General features: G+C 39.9%; 1 pseudogene; it reads left to right on the top strand.

The window, feature by feature from the left end:
* Window positions 1–4,817: 4,817 nt before the first annotated feature.
* On the top strand, window positions 4,818–6,069 carry LOC140639331 (olfactory receptor 4Q2-like; annotated as a pseudogene).
* Window positions 6,070–18,870: the final 12,801 nt, after the last annotated feature.

The following is an 18,870-nucleotide window of genomic DNA, read 5'->3' as shown; positions in this document are numbered from 1 at the left end:
TTAACTTTGGTTATTAATTGATTGATATACTTCGCAGATTCCACATTAGGGGCATAAGTATTGATGATTGCTAGGTCCTCTTGTTGGATAGGTCCTTTAAGTGTTATATAGTGTCCCTCTTCATCCCTTTCTACCGTGTTTGGGATAAACTTTAATTTATCTGATATGAGGTTGGCTACCCCTGCTTTCTTTTGAGGATCATTTGAATGGTACATGGTTCTCCACACTTTTATTTTCAGGCTTATGGCGTCCTCAGGTCCAAAATGAGTCTCTTGTATACAGCAAATAGATGGGTCTTGCTTTTTTATCCAGTCTGAAACCCTGCACCTTTTTTTGGAATCACTAAGCCTATTCACATTCAGAGTTACTATTGAAAGATATGTATTTAGTGTCATCATGATACCTATTTAGTCCCTGTTTTTATGGATTGTTTCCTTGGATTTCCTCTTTCTTTTACAGAGTCCCCCTTAATATTTCTTGTTTGCTAGTCACATATTTTTTAAGTTTCTGGGTATCTTAGAAACTCTTTATCTCTCCTATTGTGAATGAAAGCCTTGCTGAATAAAGTATTCTTGGTTGCAGGTTCTTCTCATTTAGAACCCTGGATATATTCTGCCAGCCCTTTTTGGCCTGTCAGGTCTCTGTGGAGAGGTCTGCTATTAACCCAATACTTCTCCCCATAAAGTTTAGGATCTCTTGTCTCTTGTTGCTTTAAAGATCTCTTTATCACTGGAATTTCCAAGTTTCACTATGAAATGTTGGGCTGTTGAACAGTTTTTATTGATTTTAGGGGGGGAACTTTCTATCTCCTCCATCTGAATGCCTGTTTCCCTTCCCACGTTATGGAAGTTCTCAGCTATGGTTTGTTCAAATACACTTTCTGTAACTCTATCCCTTTCAGCGTCATCCAGAACCCCAATTATACATAGATTTTTCTTTCTGAGTCTGTCATTTATTTCCCTTAACCTACCCTCATGATCTTTTAGTTGTTTTTCTCCTTTTTCCTTAGCTTCCTTCCTTGCAATCAACTTGTCTTCTATGTCACTCACTCATTCTTCTACCTCGTTAACCCTCGTCATTAGGACCTCCAGTTTGGATTGCATCTCATTTAATTGATTTTTATTTTCTACCTGATTAGATCTAAATTCTGCAGTCATGAAGTCTCTTGAATCCTTTATGCTTTTTTCCAGAGCGATGAGTAGCTTTATAATTGTGCTTCTGAATTGGCTTTATGACATTGAATTGTAATTCAAATTTTGTAACTCTGGGAGAGAGTACAGTTTCTGATTCTTTCTTTTGTGGTGAGTTTTTCCTTCTAGTCATTTTGCTCACTCAAGATAAGCTAAAAACAATTTGTACTGGAAAAAGGAGAAATAGAGAAAATAAAAAGGGGGGATCAAAAAGAAAACACAAAACAAGTAGCAGTATTCTCTGATTCTATATACTGTAAGTACCTAGACTTCCCCTGGAACTTCCAAAGCTGCTTGGTCAAGAATTGCTCTTCCCCTCTTTCCAGCTGGTCTTCTGGTGGAGGGGCCTGCTGTGCTGATTCTCAGGTGAGTGCACCTGGGCAAGCTGTCCAGGCCCTCCCAGGTGTACGACTCAGTGGGAGCTATTTATATTGTGAGACCCCAAATCCCTGGTGGCCCTGTTCAGTCCCAGGTACAAGGTGACTCCAGGAGGAAGTACAACAGTGGCAGCAGCCAGCTCTCTAGCCCTGCAATCAACTCCAGCAGTAACTACCACAGTTTCCCAGTCTGCTGGGGTCTCGATGCTCTGGGTTGGGTTGCGCTGCTCTCCACAGATCGGGGGCACCAGGTGACAGAAGCGTCCCTGTTGTTCTGTGTCCTCCTGGCCCCCGCCTGTCCCGGGGAGAGTGCTGGATCTTGGGCTTTGTCCCCTGGCACCCTGGGCTCTGGGGCCTGCACTGATGGAATTGCGCTCCTGGGGCCGCACAGCCCCCTCTGCCTGGAGCCGCCACTTGAGCCGCTGCTTGAGCTGCTCCCAGGTCCCCACTGGGAGCTTGCTCCAGCCCTTTCGGGAGCTTGGCCCGCGGCGTGTGGTGTGCTCTCCCCAGGGCGCACTTCCTCTATTAGTGGCCCTGGTAGCCTGAAGGCATCACTGCCCCTCCTGGGAGATTCTGCCTGAGCTCCCTGTGAAAGCCTTTCCATCTGGGAAGATTTGTAAATTTCCTGTTTCTCTGAGACTGGGCATTCCTTTCCTGGGGTCACTCACCACCCTGCCCTAGCCTGGCTCCACATGGGGACCCCTCCCCCTTGGATTCTTTTTTATTTATCTATTTTTTCTGTCTTCCTACCTTGCTAGAAGCATGAACTCTTCTCACTGTAGTATTCCAACTGTTCACTCTTTAAATCTCAGGCTGAATTCGTAGGTTTTTGGGATGATTTGAAAGTTATCTAGTAAGTTTGTAGGGACAGGTGACTTGGGGACTGTACTCCTCTTCCATCTTGCTCCACTCCCTCTTTCTTCTACCTCATTAACCCTCATCGTTAGGACCTCCAGTTTGGATTGCATCTCATATAATTGATTTTTAATTTCATCCTGATTTGATATGAATTCTACAGTCATGAAGTCTGTTGAATCCTTTTTTCCCAGAGCCACCAGTAGCTTTATAATTGTTCTTCTGAATTTGCTTTATGACATTGAATTGTAATCCAAATTCTGTAACTGGCAGAGTACTGTTTCGGATTATTTCTTTTGTGGTGAGCTCTTTCTTCTAGTCATTTTGCTCAGTGCAGAGTGGCTGTATGGGTGGGTGAGTCAGGTGTATCAACCACGACCTAAGTAAATTTCACCCTAGAAGATTTTGATGACATCAGAGACTAGAAATTGAAACAAAGATTGGAGCAAAGTAAAACAGAAGGATCACTATAGTGAAAAATAAATTTTAAAACAAAGTAGTCAAAATAAAAGTTCAAGAATATGAAACCAGAAGAGAAAAAAGAAAAGAGAATAAAAGAAGAGAAGAAAGCAAAACTAAAGAGGAAAAAAGAAAAAAGAGAGAAAAAAGAGTTTGGGGTCTGAGAGATGGTGGTGGTGATGAAGGTGGAGGGAGAATGTAGTCTACCTGAGGGTTCCTAGAGGGTGATCCTCTTGGTTCTGAGTATATTAAATTCTGTAGGTTCGAAGATGCTCAGTCCCAAATTTATATAAACCAGAAATACTTGTAGAAGGCCCCACCATTGATCACAAAAACATAAATGAGATAAAAGAGGGGGCAGAATGGGAATTAAGGGAGAATATAATCTCACAGAATGAAGCAGCACGGTATACCACTTGGTTCTGAGTGTATGCTGGTCATGTTTTAGAAGGTATTATGTTCCATCATTGTAGAACAAAATGAGGCAGAGAAAACAAAAACCACAAAATAAACAAAGAAAAAAACATATCTTGTATACCTCCCAAAATTTGGTTGAGTATTATGAAGGTAATCTAGAAGTGGAAAATATATGTACTTGTAGAAAATACATGTACTTGTAGAAATGTCAAAGTCAAAAAGGAATAAACTTAAAAATCAAGAGGTGGTAAAATATTGTAGTTAAGGTGGGAAAAATTGGAAAGTTATATAGTCTTATATAAAAATGAGTAAGGAAAAAAAATAAAGGAGCAATACTCTCCAAGTCAATATACTGTAAATCCCTCGATTTCACCTGGAGCTTTCCAGGGCTGATTGGTCAAGAACTTGCTCTTCCCCTGTCCTTCCAGCCAGTCTTCTGGGGGAGGAGCCTTCTGTGCTGATTCTCAGGTCTGTGTACCGGGGGGAGATGCCCCACCACCTGCCAGGTGCTAGGTTCAGTAGGAGCTGTTTACTTGTGATGCCTCTGTTCCCTGACAGCCCCGCCTATGCCACGCACAGGGTGACACAAGGAGGAACAACAACAATGGCAGTGTCCATTTTTCCAGCCTGGATTCAGCTCCTGCAGTAACTACCCACAGATTCCCAGTCCACACTGGCATAGATTCTCCTAGGGTGGTGGAGGGTACTGATCTGCACAGCTTGTGGGTGCCCGGTGGCAGGAGAGTCCTTGCTGTCCTATGCCCTTCCCACCTCCCCATGGGGGCCCCCACAGGCAGGAGAGTACTTGCTGTCCTGTGCCCTTTTGGCCTTCTCCTGTCCCAGGGGGAACACAGGATCATGGGCTGTGTCCACTGGGGCACCCTAGTATCCAGGGTCTGTGCTCCTGGAATCGCACTCCGAGGACATGGGGCTCCCTTGCAGCAGGGAACATACCCCTCTCTTCAGAGCCACCCACCTACCCAACTGGCTTCTCCCAGATGCCCTGCCCTGTGTGTGCTCCAGCCTTTTACTGAGATTGGCCCACATTATGTATCACTCTTCCTCTATTAGTGACTCCAGGAAACTGGACTTCACTGTCCCTCCTGTGATTCTACCCAATTTCCCTACTAAATACTTTTCTGTCTTGGAAGAATCTGGTGTGGATTTTTTAAAGTTCCTACTTCTCTGGGGCTGGGCTTTCCTGTCCTGGAGGCCCGTGCTGTCCTGCCTCAGCCCAGCTCCTCGGGGTGCCCCTCCCCAACTTGATTCTTTTTTATTTTATTTTCCACCTTCCTACCTTGTTAGAAGTGAAAACCCTTCTCTCTGTAGCATTCCAGCTATTCTCTGTTTAAATCTCAGGTCAGATTCATAGGTGTTCAGGATGGTTTGAAAGTTATCTACGTAAGTTGGTGGGGTCAGGTGAGCGAGGACCCCTACTCCTTCACCATCTTCTATCTCATTTACTTTCAATGTTACTAATGCCCCTTGTTTAATTTCTTTAATCAAGGAACCAGGTAAAATGGATGAAAACCAAACAGAGATGGTGAGAATCTTTGTCCTGGCAGGTTTCTCACAGACACCATCTATTGAGGCATGGTTATTTGTACTATTTCTTTTCTTCTATGTGCCCACTTGGGTAAGCAATGTTCTCACTTGGTCACAGTGGCCTCTGATAACTATCTGAATTCATCACCTATGTATTTCCTTCTTGGTAACCCCTCTTTCCTGGACTTATGTTATTCAACAGTAACTACCCCTGAGCTTTTGGCTGACTTTCTTGATAATGAGAATCTCATTGGCTATGACCAATGTATTGTGTAGCTCTTCTTTCTGCATTTTGGGTTTTTTAAATTATTATTATTTTTTAAATTTTTTATTTATTTATGATAGTCACACACACACACACAGAGAGAGAGAGAGAGAGAGAGAGGCAGAGACACAGGCAGAGGGAGAAGCAGGCTCCATGCACCGGGAACCCGACGTGGGATCCAATCCCGGGTCTCCAGGATCGTGCCCTGGGCCAAAGGCAGGCGCCAAACTGCTGCGCCACCCAGGGATCCCCTTAAATTATTTTTTATTGGAGTTCAATTTGCCAACATATAGCATATCACACAGAGCTCATTCCATCAAGTGCCCCTTCAGTGCCCATGGGGGCAGTTGAGATGTTCCTACTTATAATGATGGCCTATGATTGGTATGTTGCAATTTGTTGCCCTCTGCACTATAACAGTATTATAAGTCAAGGATTACGCTGTATGTTGGTAGCTGCCTCCTGGATGGGAGGGTTTGTGCACACTACTGTCCAGATTATCCTCACTATCCGTTTACCTTTTTGTGGACCAAACAAGGTGGACAGCTTCTTTTGTGATGTTGTTCCCCCTGTTATCAAACTTGCCTGCGCAGACACATTTGTTATTGAATTGCTAATGGTATCTAACAGTAGATAGATCTCTACCGATTCCTCTGTGATACTGCTTTTTTCCTATTCCACTATCCTGGCCAAGATTCCCTCCAAGGAGGGAAGGTGAAAGGCACTTTCCTCCCGTGGCACCCACGTCATAGTGGTAACACTCTTCTTTGGACCCTGTATTTTCATCTATGCTCAGCCCTTTTCCACATTTTCTGTGGACAAGATGGTGTCTGTACTCTACAATGCTATTACACCCATAATGAATCCCCTTATCTACACACTTTGGAACAAAAAAGTCAAGTCAGCCATGCAAAAACTATGGGACAGGAGTGGACTTAGTTGGAAAAAGCAGGAGACATAAATGGTTGAAGTGAATTTTTGAGAGCAGACGATCTTAGGTTAAAATAATTACTATTTCATGAATGAGGAGATGATAGCCTAAGTGTTTGCTTTTCTTCCATTAAATCATAATACTATTTATGGGCCTATAATTAAACTCATCAAAACTCCTTTCATACTGAATTATTCTACCTTTTGTTTCCTTTTCCTCAAAGCATCTGTTTTCTGTTTTTTGATTAATTGTGTTCTTCCATTCTATTCATTCATCTTATCAAATATTATTCTATCCATTCTTTTCATTTAGTTTGGTGCCACACACTAGTACAAAGAACACTTTCCAAAGTCTCACCACTTTCTTCTCCATCTTGTGCCTGGTTTTATTGTCTTTTCAACTTTCACATTCTGACCAGATGTCTGCAAAGACCTGAATAGGAATGTATATGTGCTTCTTACAGTCAAAATACTTAGAGGGTTATCAGCTAGATGAGGTAGAGTGAATCCAATTTATATACCTGTAACAAACTAATGGGATATACTAGTTGGCTTCACCACTTCATCATACCACTACCATCTAGTAGTGCAATTTAGAGACCAACTGACTAATAGTGTGGGTTCAACTAACTCTCTTTGAATTACAAATCAAGTGAATCTTAGACAAGTCATTTAAAGAAGTGCAGCCCTAATTTCCTTAGCTGTAGCATGCATAGAATCATGCTTACTTCTCGGTGCTCTGGTGAGGGCTAAAAATGGCAATACATACAAATATGTTTAGTCTGGTGCTTGACACATAACAGGACTTTACTTCATGAATTATTTATTCACTAGATTTTTCAAGGACAGAAAGATACTGATGGTGGAAATTTAAACTGGTTGATTTGCCTTAATGAAACGTTTGTTTCATTATGGTATGGTCTACAAAAACCACTTTAAGGAAGATGCTAGAAACTGTATAGAAAAGAGCCATGACATTTGTTCCTTATCCACATGGGGCACAGTTTTTATTATTATCACCATTATCATAAAGAAAAACGTTGCTGCATTTGTTATCCTCAGAATTATATTAAGACCAATTCATAGGCATATGTAGTCCTTACTAAACTTTTATAATCAAAGACGGGAATATTGAATTGACATTCAAAATATGATCCTCTCATTAGATGCAGAGAAAGCATTTGACAAAATACAGCATCCATTCCTGATCAAAACTCTTCAGAGTGTAGGGATAGAGGGAACATTCCTCGACAGCTTAAAAGCCATCTATGAAAAGCCCACAGCAAATATCATTCTCAATGGGGAAGCACTGGGAGCCTTTCCCCTAAGATCAGGAACAAGACAGGGATGTCCACTCTCACCACTGCTATTCAACGTAGTACTGGAAGTCGTAGCTTCAGCAATTAGACAACAAAAAGACATTAAAGGCATTCAAATTGGCAAAGAAGAAGTCAAACTCTCCCTCCTTGCTGATGACATGATACTCTACATAGAAAACCCAAAAGCGTCCAACCCAAGATTGCTAGAACTCATACAGCAATTTGGTAGCGTGGCAGGATACAAAATCAATGCCCAGAAGTCAGTGGCATTTCTAGACACTAACAATGATGCTGAAGAAAGACAAATTAAGGAGTCAATCCCATTTACAATTTCACCCAAAAGCATAAGATACCTAGGAATAAACCTAACCAAAGACGTAAAGGATCTATACCCTAAAAACTATAGAACACTTCTGAAAGAAATTGAGGAAGACACAAAGAGATGGAAAAATATTCCATGCTCATGGATTGGCAGAATTAATATTGTGAAAATGTCAATGTTACCCACGGCAATTTACACGTTTAATGCAATCCCTATCAAAATACCATGGACTTTCTTCAGAGAGTTAGAACAAATTATTTTGAGATTTGTGTGGAATCAGAAAAGACCCCAAATAGCCAGGGGAATTTTAAAAAAGAAAACCATATCTGGGGGCATCACAATGCCAGATTTCAGGTTGTACTACAAAGCTGTGGTCATCAAGACAGTGTGGTACTGGCACAAAAACAGACACATAGATCAGTGGAACAGAATAGAGAATCCATAAGTGGACCCTCAACTTTATGGTCAACCAATATTCGATAAAGGAGGAAAGACTATCCATTGGAAGAAAGACAGTCTCTTCAATAAATGGTGCTGGGAAAACTGGACATCCACATGCAGAAGAATGAAACTAGACCACTCTCTTTCACCATACACAAAGATAAACTCAAAATGGATGAAAGATCTAAATGTGAGACAAGAGTCCATCAAAATCCTAGAGGAGAACACAGGCAACAACACCCTTTTTGAACTTGGCCACAGCAACTTTTTGCAAGATACATCCATTAAGGCAAGGGAAACAAAAGCAAAAATGAACTTTTGGGAATTCATCAAGATAAAAAGGTCCTGCACATCAAAAGAAACTGTCTACAAAACTAAGAGACAACCTACAGAATGGGAGAAGATATTTTCAAATGACATATAAGATAAAGGACTAGCATCCAAGATCTCTAAAGAACTTATTAAACTCAGCAGCATAGAATCAAACAGTCCAATCATGAAATGGGCAAAAGACATGAACAGAAATCTCACAGAGGAAGACATAGACATGGCCAACAAGCACATGAGAAAATGTTTCGCATCACCTGCCATCAGGGGAATACAAATCAAAACCACAATGAGATACCACCTCACACCAGTGAGAATGGGGAAAATTAACAAGGCAGGAAAAAACAAATGTTGGAGAGAATGTGGAGAAAGGGGAACCCTCTTGCACTCTTGGTGGGAATGTGAACTGGTGCAGCCACTCTGGAAAACTGTGTGGAGGTTCCTCAAGGAGTTAAAAATAGATCTGTCCTACACCTAGCAATTGCACTGTTGGGGATTTACCCCAAAGATACAGATGCAGTGAAACGCCGGGACACCTGCACCCCGATGTTTCTAGCAGCAATGTCCACAATAGCCAAACTGTGGAAGGAGCTTCGGTGTCCATCAAAAGATGAATGGATAAGGAAGATGTGGTCTATGTGTATAATGGAAGATTACTCAGCCATTAGAAACGACAAATACCCACCATTTGCTTAGACATGGATGGAACTGGAGGGTATTATGCTGAGTGAAATAAGTCAATCGGAGAAGGACAAACATCATATGGTCTCATTCATTTGGGGAATATAAAAAATAGTGAAAGGGGATAAAGGAGAAAGGAGAAAAAATGAGTGGGAAATATCAGAGAGGGAGACAGAACATGGGAGACTCCTAACTCTGGGAAACGAACAAGGGGTGGTGGAAAGTGAGGTGGGCGGTGGGTGGGGGTGACTGGGTGATGGGCACTGAGGGGGGCACTTGATTTGATGAGCACTGGGTGTTTTGCTCTATGTTGGCAAACTGAACTCAATAAAAAAAATAAATGACAAAAAATCAGGCTGCTTAAAAAATCCCAATAGACCTTCAATTAGTATTTCTATGATAGAACATGTCTATTATAGAGCTGGATTAATATATCAAAAATATAACAATTTAATTTTGCCACAATGGTTACAATGAGTTAAAGTAGATCAGTGTGATAGAAAATAATGACAAGAAAAATAATATTTTCAATATATATTTCAATATATTAAGAAAAGTTCATGGTGTTTTTTTTTAATGGACACCAACTTATACATGTAGTGGACATTCCCTGATGCATCAGTGAGTTTAATTGATAAAATGCTTCACTCAAGGTACTTACATTCTCACAGAAAAAACAGACACATAAACACACACAAAATAGTAATTTACAGTAAGTGTAGAGGGAAAAATAAAGCACAGTACGAGATAGTGGGAATGACAGAGTTTTCATTTTAAGTAAGATACTAAGAAAAGGCCTTGTTGATAAGATGATTTTTTACCAAAGGCTTAAAGGAGGGCATGGGAACAGCCATGTGTACATCTGGGGAAAGCAAAACAGAGAGAACATCCAGGGTTGAGGCACTTGAGCTGCTACTACCTGACAATGTTCAAACAGCTCCTATGACTAAAGTGGAATAAAGTGGAAAGCAGTTGGGATGATAAGCGACTGTGGGTGGTGCAGAAATCCTACAGGGCTCTGTAAGACACTATCAGCACACTGCCGCCCTTCTGAGTGAAATGGCGAGTAACCATGAGTTTTGAGTAGAGGACATGCTTTAGAACAGCTTTTACTGCTCATATTGGAAAAGGGAAGGAGAGAATCCTAGGAGGCCATATGAGCACCAGACTCACTAAATCAGGCCAGCTGTGATGACGGCTCCTTACACAAAGGCACCCTGAAAGTGAGAAGTACTGAGATTCCAGATGTATTTTGAAATTGCAGTGAATAGGATTTCCTAAATATTCTTTTTATTTAAATACCAGTTACTTAACACAGGGTGCCATATTAGTTTTAGATGTAGAATTTAGTGATGCATTCTTTACATAAAACACCCGCTGCTCATCATTATGAGAGTCCTGTCCTCCTTAATGCATCATCCCTTTATCCTGTCCTTCCACCCACCTCTCCCCCGGAACCACTGGTTTATTCTCTATAGTAAGAGTTTGTTTCTTGGTTTGCCTCTCTTTCTTTTTCCCTTTGCTCATTTGCTTTGTTTCTTTTTTTAAATTTGCTTTGTTTCTTAAATTCCACATGTGAGCAAAATAATATGGTACTTGTCTTTCTCCGACTGATTTAATTTGCTTATCATAATACTCTCTCTAGCTCCATCCAGGTCATTGCAAATGGTGAGATTTCATTCTTTTTGATGGCGAGTAATATTCCGTTATAGAAGTGTATAAGTGTATATATATAATATATATATTATATTATATATATTATATATATCACTTCTTTATAATTTCATCAGATGGACATTTGGGTTCCTTCTATAATTTGGCTACTGTTGAGAATGCTGCTATGAATATCGGGCTGCATGTATGCTTTTAAATCAGTATTTTTGTATCTTTTGTATCCTAGAAGAGCAACTGTTAGATTGTAGGGTTGTTCTATTTTTAACTTTCTGAGGAACCTCCACACTGTTTTCCAGAGTGGCTGCACCAGTTTGCTTCTATCAACAGTGTTGGAGGGTTTCCCTTTCTCCACATCCTCACCAACATTTGTCGTTTTCCTGGGTTGTTAGTTTTAGCCATTCTGTCAGATGTGATATGGTATCTTACTGTAGTTTTGATTTGTATTTCCCTCTTGATGAGTGAAGTGGAGCATTTTTTATGTGTCTGCTGGCCATTTGTAGGTCTTCTTTGGAAAAATGTCTATTCATGTCTTTTTCCCATTTCTTACTGGGATTATATGGGATTATTTTCTGGATGTTCAGTTATATAACTTCTTTATATATTGGATACTAACCACTTATCAGATATGTAATTTGCAAATATCTTCTCCCATTATGAAGAGTATTATTATAGGTTGCAACTATAATAGAGGAATCAAATATGATTCCATATATTATAGCCTAAGAAACTACAAGGATAAAGTTGCCATCAAATGAGATAATCAAAACTGTATTTGTCCATTCATCTTTCGTTGGAGCCTCGGTGTCCAACGAAAGATGAATGGATAAAGAAGATGTGGTTTATGTATACAATGGAATATTACTCGGCTATTAGAAATGACAAATACCCACCATTTGCTTCAACGTGGATGGAACTGGAGGGTATTATGCTGAGTGAAGTAAGTCAGTCGGAGAAGGACAAACATTATATGTTCTCATTCATTTGGGGAATATAAATAATAGTGAAAGGGAAAATAAGGGAAGGGAGAAGAAATGTGTGGGAAATATCAGAAAGGGAGACAGAACGTAAAGACTGCTAACTCTGGGAAACGAACTAGGGGTGGTAGAAGGGGAGGAGGGCGGGGGGTGGGAGTGAATGGGTGACGGGCACTGGGTGTTATTCTGTATGTTAGTAAATTGAACACCAATAAAAAAAAAAACTGTATTTGTAGAAAGGTTGGGGGGAAGATTAAGAGGGTACTTTTAAACATGTTAACTTTGAAATGCTAATTTTGAATTCAAATCAGGAAGTAGAATCCAAATTGGGAAGATGTATGAGTCTAGATTTCAGGACAGATGTCTGGGCTGCATATACAGATTGTCAAGTTTTTTTTTTACCGTCATTTCTTCAGCTATTCTTCTATCCTTTTCCCTCTCCTCTCCTTCTGCAACTCCAATGTGTGTGTGTGTGTGTGTGTGTGTGTGTGTGTGTGTGTTTATGTATAGTACTTTCTATGGTGCCCTAAAGGTCTCTAAAACCCTGTTAATTATTCATTATTTTTTCATTTTTTCCCTCAGATTGGATAATCTTAATCAACTGTCCTCAAGTTCATTGATATTTTATTCTGACAACCAAAACTGCAGTTGTGCCCCTCTAGAAAATGTTTCATTTCTACTATTGTACTTTTCTATTTTATTTCTACTTTTTATTATTTCCAACTCTCTATTTATATTCGCCATTATTCTTCTGCTTCCATAGCCTTCACACATATGATAAAATGTCAGCAAGATATGGGCCACAATCTAGCCTGCCTTCTTAAAGCAGATCCTGTTTTCCAAAGGTAGTTAAATCAAAATTTTTCATTCCACATATTCTTCTGCACTGTGACCATGTCTTCCCCATCAAGATTTATGGTCAGAAATGCCAGACAAACGAGTTAAGAAGCCATCTTAAAAATGAGTTATCCAACTCCAAAGTTAGTTCAACTCAAATAAACTGACCCTATGTGACTCAGACATGAACAAGCTCAGCTGAGCCCTTCCCCAAGCACGGCGCACAAAACTGCAAGCAGAATGAAATGGCTCTTGAACCAGAATACTTTGAAAAGCTGTTTGATACACATCAAACTGGAACACTCATTCACAGTCCTTCTCTTAGAGCTCCATGCGGTCAAATAGGCTTCTTTATGTTTCATGTTTTCACATTTCCTTCTACTCTACTCTCAACTATTCCAATGAGACATTCTTAATACAACCCTTTAATCACTTTTACTGCTTCTCCTATCAATAACTTTCTCAAAATTCTTTAGTGCTGAGGCATCTGGGTGGCTCAGTTGGTTAGGCATCTGCCTTTGTCTCAGATTACAATCATGGAATCCTGGGATTGAGCCCAGTTTCAGGCTCCCTCCTCAGTGGGAGTCTGCTTCTCTGTCTCTCATCTGCTCCTCCCCCCCAACTTATGCTATCTCTCTGTCTAAAATAAACAAATTTTTAATAAGTTCACATTATGAACTTCCATACAGCCATAAATTTGGGGGAATACTATTCTACACACAATGAGGCCAAAAGCTTAGTTCCTGAACTGTTTAGAAATCATAGCAGAGCTATCATTTTATTAATTGCATTAATTTAGCATTACATTCTGTCCTCTTATCTAATTATGGTTTATGTACATCTTAATCCCATGCACAATGAATCATTAACTTTGCCTTTTTGCCCCTATTCTCTGTTTACTCACTGGTGGGAGAAACTAAATGGAGACCAGACAGTAATATTTGTCTTGACATTTCTGATCATACCATGTCTCAAATAGTGACTCATTGTCCAGCAGAATGCTTATCCCCAGATTGTGCCAAGCACCCCTCTTCCCACCACACTCTCCAACAATGTTATCTCTGTAAAGGTTTCAAGAAAACCATTACCCTCCTCTCATGTATATAATCTGTCTCTAGGCTCCATGGGGCATGGCTCATTTGGGAATGATCTCCTGCCTTTCCACTGGGCCGCCCTTCTGATAAAGCTGTCTTTGCTTCAAACCAGTGTCTCAGACATTGGCTTACTAGCAGAAGGTGCACAGACAAGTTTAGGTTCCTTAACAAATTTGGCAAGTCAACCAGGAGACCTGTGCCTGAGGCTGGCCAGCTGTGAACAGAGGGGTGACTTTGTGGGAATTTATTTTTTTATTGGAGTTCAATTTGCCAACATATAGCATAACATCCAGTGCTCATCCCACCAAGTGCCCTCCTCAGTGCCCATCACCCAGTCACCCTAAACCCCCAACCACGTCCCTTTCCATTAGCCATTATTTGTTTCCCAGAGTTAGGTGTCTCTCATGTTTTGTCACACTCACTGATGTTTTCACTCATTTTTATCTCCTTTCCCTTTATTCCCTTTTATTAATTTTTATATTCCAAATGAATGAGAACATATAATGTTTGTCCTTCTCTGATTGACTTATTTCACTCAGCATAATACCCTCCAGTTCCATCCACATTGAAAAAAATGGTGGGTATTTGTCATTTCTAATGGCTGAGTAATATTCCATTGTATACATAGACCACATCTTTATCGATTCATTTTCCAATGGACACTGAGGCTCCTTCCACAGTTTGGCTATTGTGGACATTGCTGCTATAAACATCAGGGTGCAGGTGTCCCGGCATGTCACTGCATCTGTATCTTTGGGGTAAATCCCCAACAGTGCAATTGCTGGGTCGTAGGGCAGGTCTATTTTTAACTCTTTGAGGAACCTCGACACAGTTTTCCAGAGTGGCTGCACCAGTTCATATTCCCACCAACAGTGCAAGAGGGTTCCCCTTTCTCCACATCCTCTCCAACATTTGTTGTTTCCTGTCTTGTTAATTTTCCCCATTCTCACTGGTGTGAGGTGGTATCTCATTGTGGTTTTGATTTGTATATCCCTGATGGCCAGTGATGCGGAGCATTTCCTCATGTGCATGTTGGCCATGTCTATGTCTTCCTCTGTGAAATTTCTGTTCATGTCTTTTGCCCATTTTATGATTGGACTGTTTGTTTCTTTGCTGTTGAGTTCAATAAATTCTTTAGAGAGTTGGATACTAGCCCTTTACCTGATAGGTCATTTGCAAATATATTCTCCCGTTCTGTAGGTTGTATTTTAGTTTTGTTGAGTTTCTTTTGATGTGCAGGAGCTTTTTATCTTGATAAAGTCCCAATAGTTCATTTTTGCTTTTGTTACCCTTGCCTTTCTAGATGTATCTTGCAAGAAGTTGCTGTGGCCAAGTTCAAAAAGAGTGTTGCCTGTGTTTTCCTCTAAGATTTTGATGGACTCTTGTCTCACATTTAGATCTTTCATCCATTTTGAGTTTATCTTTGTGTATGGTGTAAGAGAATGGTCCAGTTTCATTCTTCTGCTTGTGGCTGTCCAATTTCTCCAGCACCATTGATTGAAGATAATGTCTTTTTTTCCAGTGGATAGTCTTTCGTCCTTTGTCGAATATTAGTTGACCATAAAGTTGAGGTTCTGCTTCTGGGTTCTCTATTCTGTTCCATTGATCTATGTGTCTTTTTTTGAACAGACACATAGATTTTTGCGGGAATTTCTACAGCTACTTGGATCACCATTGAATCCAAGTAACTTCCTCTGGCTGCCTGGCATCTTCTCAAAGCCAAGCCTCGGTTGAAGGAAAGACACCTTCCATGGTCCCTGGGAGAACTTCTGTTGTTGAAGGGTGAGTTTGTGTGCATACAATCAGCAGCTCTATTTCCTCTCTTAGTAATATTTCCTAAGACCTTTAAAGAAGGGCCCTCAGGGGCAGCTCTGGTGGCCCAGCGGTTATATAACCATCCTTAATTTCTTTTGTTGATGGATCATTTGCTTTTGTTTTTCTCCCAGGGAAGTCATATTGTTAGTCCCGTCTGTTTTGTCTGTCTTATCTGTGTTATGGGAACCCAATTCAATCTAGAATGTAGCAATATGGGTTGCATTATGCAAAACTGGTTATGCTTCTAAGAACAAAAAGAAAAGAATTATATTCTCTTGTAATATTGCTTGGCGACAATACAAGTGGGACTGTGTTTTTTGGGGTGATTTTGTTTTTGCAAAAGTAGAAATACTGCTCCAGAAATAATTCAACGTCCTTCAACCTCTCTGGGAATAACTTATCTAAATCATTCCCCATTCCTTAAGATTGAAGAACGAGAAGGGGGATTAAAGAGGCCTTTTAAAAGTGTCAAAAACTAGAAAAACACCCTTTGTATCCCATCAAAATACAGCCCATGGGATACCTGGGTGGTTCATTAAGTTAAGCATCCAATTCTTGATCTCAGAACAGGTCTTGATCTTGGGGTTGTGAGTTTAAGCCCTGCATTATGCTCCATGCCCAGCATGTAGCCCACTTAAAAAGAAATCTAGCTCACAATTTCTATAAGGTCATTTCTCATGGATAAATACAAATATTTACTGTAAAGTCTTTCATTTGTGTCTCTTGATATAACATTATCTACTTCTGGATGGTATTACTAAATTATAAAAGAGCTCTATTTAGTTGAAGACAAGCACTGATAAGAATGGGGAATCCTAATACTTAAAGATAGAAACTAATTCAAATGCTTCTCAGGTTCATATAATCTGGGATAATCTCTGACAAATTAACATTGAATTTATTGGTTTAATTAAAATGGTAATGTCTTTGATTTTACTCCCTACCCGAACCTTCAGAAATCAGATAATCTCAGTAAGCATTCTCTTTCTTATGACGATTATAGTTATTTCCATAATCTCAATAAGAATCTATTCTCCCAGAAAATGAGTGGGAAATATCAGAGAGGGTGACAGAACATGGAAGACTCCTAACTCTGGTAAATGAACAAGGAGTAGTGGAAGGGGAAGTGGACAGTGGATGGGGTGACTGGGTGACGGGCACTGAGGGGGGTACTTGACGGGATAAGCATTGGGTGTTATGCTATATGGAGGCAAATTGAACTCCAATTAAAAAAATAATCTGTTCTCCCTGTAACAGAATATTACTGGGAACATTGGGTATTTTACAAAGACTTTGACTAGAATGTCATATTTGAGAGAGACATGTAGAGACTCAGATATGACCAGACAGATTTAAGGAACTAAGTTTGACTTTATAGTGCCAATGAAGCCCTGGGGAAATGTTAGCCTGATACCTTGCCTGTGGAGTTCCCAGGAGCCTTACCAGGAGAGGTGAGAATGTTATTTGCTGGTAGGTGCAGGAACCTCAGGATATTTGGGGGACCTTGAGAAGAAAGGAAATAACCCATGACTACAGGCATTGCAGACAAATCTCATGACACGCATTTGGCATGGCTTCTGGCCTGAAAAGACTATTAATAGTTCAACCTGAAATTCCTTATAAAAAGACCTAACAAAGCAGATTTATAAGAACCTATATGGCTGATCATTATTCTTGCTGTGCTTATGTAAATAATTAGGTAAAGTTTGTTAAAACAGGATTTATTTTGCAAACAAATTAGTCTTAATTTGTCTACCTGCAATAAAAATGATGATAAGTTTAGAGAGAAAAAATATATTTCAATAACACACCTTTGTGGATGCTAAATTCTTATTCTGATTAATTGTTTTTCGATGTTTGTTGTTTGCCTATACAATTGAGCTGGATCCTAAATTCTTCTGGTTTCTTGGAATATCTGTCCATGACTCTCCCAACTAAGGTTTACCATTTTTTCCCATTATTTTAACTTGAATGAACTCGGGCTTCATCTATAAGATGCAAACAATCCTGTAATGCCAGAGACATCAGAGGCACAAGAGAAGATACAAGCTTGTTGCCCCAATCAAGATATAAATGCTGGAGGACTCCTTGGACTTCAAAATTACTGATAATGTTTTTTTGGTTAGAAAAAAAAACAGAAGTACCTATATAAATGAATCTAAGTAAGGTTCAACAAGTTAATTAGATGCTTCAAAAATATGCCTCATCTTTTCTTGAATGATTCCATCAAGCATATTATCAATATATTGATATTGATCCTGAAGCATCTGAAAACTTAAAAGTGATAAATATATCTTTAATTAGCAAAATGTGCCATATAGTCAAAGGAAATTACAAAAAGTAGTGGTAGCTTTAGAGATGGCTACTTGAACATTGGTAGGAACTGCTTTTAAGGTTCCTAATAACTGGGATCAAGTCCAGAAAACAGAGGAATAGCATGCCACTCTATGAGTTGCTGCCACCCAGGAAAGTCTGCCAGAGAAACAAACCTTCAAAAGCAAGATCCAAAGCCTGTGCCCAGATGATCCAGAATATTTTTGAGAACAGTTTTCTCACTTCCACTCTCATGGTTATTCTCCTTCACTCCTTAGCAGAAGGAAGCAGCTAGAGTGGCCATTATTCTTATTCCTCAAGATTGAAGAATTATAAAATAAAAGTGGGGATTTGGGGAGGATGCTGGGTCCTCGACCTGTTTTGAAAGCATAAGCAGAACTATAGTTATGTTAGTTGCATGATTAACATGGCTCAAAGTTCTGTTGTGTTCTCTACTTAGTTATGGTTTTTACATCACTTAATCTCATACACAATTAATCAGTAACTTTGACTTTTTTACCCCTATTCCCTGATTACCCATGATATTAGAAATCTAATAGGTGTAAAAAATAACTTTTTTATTAACATATCTGATCATTCCAAGTCTCAAGTAGTACCTTGTTGTCTGGAAGAACACTTATTTCCAGTTTGTTTCAAGGCCCCACCAAGAAGGTTTCAAGAAACCCATTACCCTCCTCTCATGTATAAGCTGTGCCTAGGCTCACCAGGCAAGACAGCTTTGAAAATGATCCTCTGTCTTCTCATGGGCTGCCTTCTCATAATAGTTTTTTTTTTTTAATTTATTTTTTATTGGTGTTCAATTTACTAACATACAGAATAACCCCCAGTGCCCGTCACCCATTCACTCCCACCCCCCGCCCTCCTCCCCTTCTACCACCCCTAGTTCGTTTCCCAGAGTTAGCAGTCTTTACGTTCTGTCTCCCTTTCTGATATTTCCCACACATTTCTTCTCCCTTCCCTTATATTCCCTTTCACTATTATTTATATTCCCCAAATGAATGAGAAGATATAATG

This window comes from Canis lupus, chromosome 9 (assembly GCF_048164855.1).
Source record: "Canis lupus baileyi chromosome 9, mCanLup2.hap1, whole genome shotgun sequence".
NCBI classification, from domain to species: domain Eukaryota; kingdom Metazoa; phylum Chordata; class Mammalia; order Carnivora; family Canidae; genus Canis; species Canis lupus.
The sequence above is the reverse complement of the archived record's forward strand: the minus strand, read 5'-3'. Positions and strand labels throughout refer to the sequence as shown.